Raw genomic sequence first — 6,000 nt, forward strand, 5'->3', positions numbered from 1 at the left:
CTGCAATGGGATATCTGACCCCACTCCCAATACAAGCATAAATAAGCTACTCTAACTTCCAACAGCTTTAATTTTCCTTACCAGGTACTATGACCCATCTGTGCCTTTGGCTTTGCCGACCAATATTTGTGAGGGTACTTTCTATCTATGACTGAGACTAAATCAGGCTATATTAATTGTGAATCTATAACAGGCAGCTGTCTAGCTTTTCTGTAGCAAATTTAGAGCAGTATTTTATTTTTATTTCCTTTATTTATTTTACATTGTTTACCGGGATAGTCCAACTGGACTGGGTCCATTTACAGCGGAGGCCCGGGGGAAAAGCTCCACCTATATTAACAGAAATACTAGAATTTAATACATAGTAAAAAAATCTATGTGTCAGAAATTCAACATAAATATAAAAATATATTTCAAAATATAAAGATAAATGTCACATAGGTTTAATGCTTATTTTGAAAGAGTTCCAGACAGTCAAGAAAAACAAATGGAAAAAAATCCAGGCACTTCACCTCAGCCCCTGAGGTACTTCATCTTAATGCTATGGGGTACGGGTAAGACTTCTTGTTTTGGAAACTTTTTATGTGAACAGTAAAAAGAAGTAACCTTTTAGCCCAGATGATTACTGCATATCTTGTCAGCATCACAGTTATTCACATCACATGTTGCTGTCATCATGTCAGTGATCATGATGTCATAGGCAAAACATGTTTATGGCATCAGACCTAGGCAAGCAAGCTAACAGAGATAATTGCATTTTGGGGAACCACAATATGTTTTTAATATAAGTATGCAGTTGTTATGAAAAAGGAGAAACAAAATACATTTGTGGGTCAAGTATAAGCAGAATTTTCATAAAACATCTGTTTCCTGTTGCTTCATGTCCCTTCTCCATTTATTGAGTTTCCATATACTATATTAACACAAACATGAACTCTAGAAAGATACCAGTAGAGACAGAGACCAATGCTTCCTCCAGCCTGTTTACCACTTGTTATCTAACATTAAACTTCCTCTTCTTAGGAAGTTTCTGACCTTCCGCATGTACCACGTTGCTCTTTTCTTATTCCCACACAACTAGCACTTGTAGACCTCCAAAGAAACTGTGTTCGATAGCACAAATGTGGCTTATGATGATTTATTCTGACCTACTCTGCTTGCTTCTGAGTATCTAACGTTACACACCTCCACCTGTGGTGTTTACATCTGCTGGGAACCAGGGTACTTCTGATCCCTACAGTTCTGCTCTTATAGGTAGCACTGCCATTGGCCAGGTAAACAGAGCCTGCAATGGCAAAGACGTATGCTAGGATACATCCAGCATTATAAAATGTTGGTATTGCCTAGGGAATGAATCTTTGCAACTGCAGTTAGTAACACAGGCCTAGCTTCATGAGTCTACCACATAACAGGCAAATGTATTTGCCATATAGTTTAGTTGATGAAGAGGCTTTGAAATACTAAGGCCATAGCTCATTTGTCCAACCTACCCTACTCTATTGCCCATTAAAAGATCCTCACTATTTCTTAGTTAAGCAGTTTCCCTAGAAAGGCTATCCATGAGATTTTGCCACTTTTTCACTAAAAATACCCGTAATTATAGTGTTGGTTTGCTTCTTTGTATTTTCAGAAGATACGTGTCACTAAGGTCTCAGACTTACAAGAGATGGTATTTCCTTTTACTGTTTACTTTTGTAATTTGTTTTCTCTTAAGATTCACATAAACATTTTGTTTTAAACATGTCAGGTTGTAGAATATTGGGAAAGAAGGAAACGGAATTTTGAACAGATTGGCATAATAAGTGTCAACTAAGAAAACAGAAAGATATGTAGATTTCTTTAAGGTATGCACAATCTTTTTTTTCAAAGATACTTTTAGGATGCAGCTGCAAATAGATTAAATAATTTGTTTTTCTTAAAAAGTATTGCATTAGCATTTATGGAATCAATGAAAATGTTATTTTTTTTAAAAAGTCTAACCTACTATCAACATATGACCACCCATCCAACTCCAAGGTTGTACTTTTGTATGACGGGCACAGATGACAGGGGGTGCACTGAGCTTAACAGCTCTGCAGGGAAAGGCTAAGGAAAGAGAATCTGAGAAGATAATATACCATTGCCTTGATCTGAAGGTTAGGGGATGTGCTGTATATACATATGCAGTAAGGCAGATTGTTGAAGGTGTGGTAGAACTGAGATTCATTCTAGTTGGGAGACCTGCTGCTGTAGGAACATATTTAGCAGGCTGGCCTCCTAATGTAAGGATGTGGCATCTGCTTGGAAGGCTTCTGATCCAGGACCATGGTATCTGCATAACAGTCCTAGTAGTATACAGACAAGATATCTTCCAGGCCAGCTTGCAGGCAAAGGGACATGGCATCTGTTTGTTAAGCTTAGCTGTACTGACAAATAGCATCTTCCTGGCAGGCCTGAAGTTGTAGAGGCAGAAACTTTGCCTGATAAACCTGCTGATGTAGGAACATGGGAACACGGCATCTGCACAGCTGACCTGCTAGTGTAGGGAGATGGCATCTGCCAAGCTGGCCTGTTGGTGCAGGGACATGGCATCTGCACAGCTGGCCTGCTGGTTCAACGAGATGCCATCTGCACAGCTGGCCTGCTGGTGCAGGTACATGGCATCTGTATGGCTGACCTGCTGGTGCAGGGAGATGGCATCTGCCTGGCTGGCCTATTGGTGCAGTGATGTGGCATCTGCCTGGCTGGCCTGTTGGTGTAGGGACATGGCATCTCCCCTGGCCTGCTGGTGTGGGGACATAGCATCTGGCTGGCCGGCCTGCTGATGCAGGGACATGGCATCTGCCTGGCTGGCCTGCTGGTGCAGAGACATGGCATCTGCATAGCTGACCTGCTGGTGTAGGCATATGGCATCACCCCTGACCTGCTGGTGTGGGGACATAGCATCTGGCTGGCCGGCCTGCTGGTGCAGGGACATGGCATCTCCCTGGCCTACTGGTGCAGGGACATAGTATCTGCCTGTACTTCCGCAGATTCACATTTCATCAGTGACCTCATAGCTGGTGAACCAGCCATGGGGAAAGACACTTTTTGGATATGACCATCTTGTCTTTTCTGGGGAGAGCCCACAGAAATTTCTTGTACTTCTTCTATTTGTCTTGTTGCATTTATTGTCCTTGCAGGTAGACAAACAGAAATGAGGCATTATTGGGGTACATGTTTATCAGAGCATGTGCACACTTCATTCCTGTTACTGTGTATTTGGTATAAGGGATGTGTAAGTACCAAAGCAGTGTAATGGTAAGAAGGGAGTCTGAAATGAAAAATGGTTAGAGGGGCAAGGGGCAATGTTAACATTAGAGAATGGGGCATTTAGGAGGGACACAAAGGCATAGGTATATTTCTAGAAGGTTACTTTAAGAGTGGGCAGGGCTAACCTCTATTGAAGGGGGTCAAGCCCTGCTTAAGGCATCCAGTAACAGGAAGAATAGCGTGTATGTGACCGTATTTGGAATGAGGTGACAAAGGAAGCCATAGACATGGAACACACAGAGCACATCATTTGTGACAGGTATGCAAAAATAATGGAAGCCCTTTGCTGTCAGTGATGTGTGCAAATGAGGTGATCTGGGGTCATATGCCAGAAATTGACCACATTATGTGCAGAATGTAAACAAGAGAATGTTGGCTTGTATTTTTTGTTCTTTTCTTTGTTCTTCTGTTAATGCACTCTAACTGGACCTTCTTAATCTTACTCTGTCTGCATTGAATGTTATTACGTAATGCATTTTACCATTTACTCCTTCTATATATCATATTTTTAAGTAAGATCATAATGTATTTTCTGCTGTTTGAGCTTGAATCATGGCTAAAAGGGGTAGACCAGCCCACTTACCTGGTGAACAAACAGTAATTAGTAAATAAAGGAATAAATTAAATGTTGTGAGAGGGACTGGAAAAGTACATTGAAACTATGGTCTCATTAAAGTAAAAAGGGGGAGGGAAAGTGCCCACTGGATTGAGAAAAAACAGTGCAGGTAGGGACTGGTCATCTAAGGAGAATGGAGTCATGGAGGTGTGACATGGAAGAAGGCAAAATAGGATAAACATGGGCAGTGTAAGCAGACTATGTGATGTAAGGCATTAGCTGTATGAAGTGCCTGTTGAAAGTGGCAAGTGAGTCACTGGCATCACCACCATAATAGGAAACAGGGCTCCCTTGCTGCAGGTTATACCCCCATATAAGTGGTGATACAGACCTCTATGCCCACCCACATTATGCAGCATGATTCCTGGCAAACCAGCCGCACTCCACAAACTCTTCCTCTTCCTGTAAGATGTAAGCAGGCTGATGTCTTGTCATTCCTCTTCCTCGTGGCCTCCTCCAACAGGCACCTGAACTGCTAGTCAAATGCAGATCATCTGGGTCATATTCAGGGAATTATCTCTCTTTACACCAAGGAGCTGGCTATCAATTTACTGAAATGATGAAGCCCCACATCCTGAAAGTCACTCCAAAAACAAACAAACAGCAAAAATAAAAAAAGCTAAGCCTGGCCTGTACATTAATAATCAGAATTTATTTTTCAGTACAACCAGAGATTTTTAGATGAAGAAGTTTCTGAGCTAGGGGCTCCATCAGAGTTAACAGGACAGGGGAAGTCAAGCAGATTTAGCAAAATCATGAGGTCCGCTTCTGTGTACTGACAACCTAACTTTATTGTTCAGTACAACTGAAAGCATGTTTGAATTTTAAAGGAACAGAGTGATATTAATCCTTAGCAGTCTACATTCCATTAAAGCCATTGTTACCCATTTGCCTTACTAGCTGCACAAAAGGGTAGCAAAAGTTCTTGTTGTCTTGACAACCTTTATGCAAAAATAACAGAAAAGACAACCTGATCTGGTCAGGAGCTTCCTCACCAGCAGTTTCTCAGTGACTACAGGGCTTGCTGATGTTTATAGTGGCTATGTCTGACTGACTAAAGCGCATAGATCACAGCATGCACAAACTATCATTCTGTCCTCATTGATTGACAGAGCTAAACAATGGGTAAAGCGAAGCTCCAAAATGATTAGTTTAGTTGCTTACTTAGTCACTGTTGGGTAACCAGATGGGTGGGCTGGTACACTGACCCTTTTCAACCACAATCTGGGCAGAATGGAAAGCAATAGAATAGATACAGTATAAAGCAAATGACAAAGGCAAACAATGGCACAAATGCAGCATAATATAATATATGACAAAGTAACGACACAAGTACATCTCACAGAAACAAGCAGAAAAGTACACCCTATTAAGATGATGTAGGTAAAATGCAGCCAAGAATGAAATAGCTGTAACATGATTACAATACTATCCAAATACTCTCCTTAAACAGAATACTCCCAATCTCTTACTGAAATGACAAAACAATTTTTATACATAACTGCTGCCTGTACAATCCACTAAACTGCAGGTGTTCTTTCTCTGTATAAACTTCCACCTCTGTAAAATCTTAGAATGTATAAATGTAAATAGACATAAACTCTGTGTTTAATTGGAACTCAGTATAATGCATTGCAAGCAAATGGAGCTTTTCTCCCCGAGCCTCTGCTGAAAATGAGTATTACCTAGTCGGACTTTCCTGGTAAACGAAGACAAATAAATAAATAATAAATAATTGCAACAATTCAACATAGTAAGGATACTGAGGTGTTACCACAGACTAAAGTCATGGCATGGTAGCAGAGTGCTTACGAAATTTTATAAATACAAATATTATAGATGACTTAAAGAGTGTTAGCAGTATTTAAAAAAAGATAAAAAAAATCTATATGAAAATAACAGTGTGGTTGAAAGACTGCATGCTTTTGCAGAGGATGAACATAGGGTGATATAGAAATTACCTGTTATCCCTGAAGCACTCGCATTCAAACTCTTTGCGAAGCTATTCATAGAGTTTGCTTGAAGCCTAGTAGAAAGGTTTCAGGTTTTGTTCTTCAGATGGTAGTTTGTTCTACAGTGGTGTGCCCAGTGTA

This window comes from Protopterus annectens, chromosome 7.part0, assembly GCF_019279795.1.
Source record: "Protopterus annectens isolate FY-2018-M chromosome 7.part0, PAN1.0, whole genome shotgun sequence".
Taxonomy (NCBI): domain Eukaryota; kingdom Metazoa; phylum Chordata; order Ceratodontiformes; family Protopteridae; genus Protopterus; species Protopterus annectens.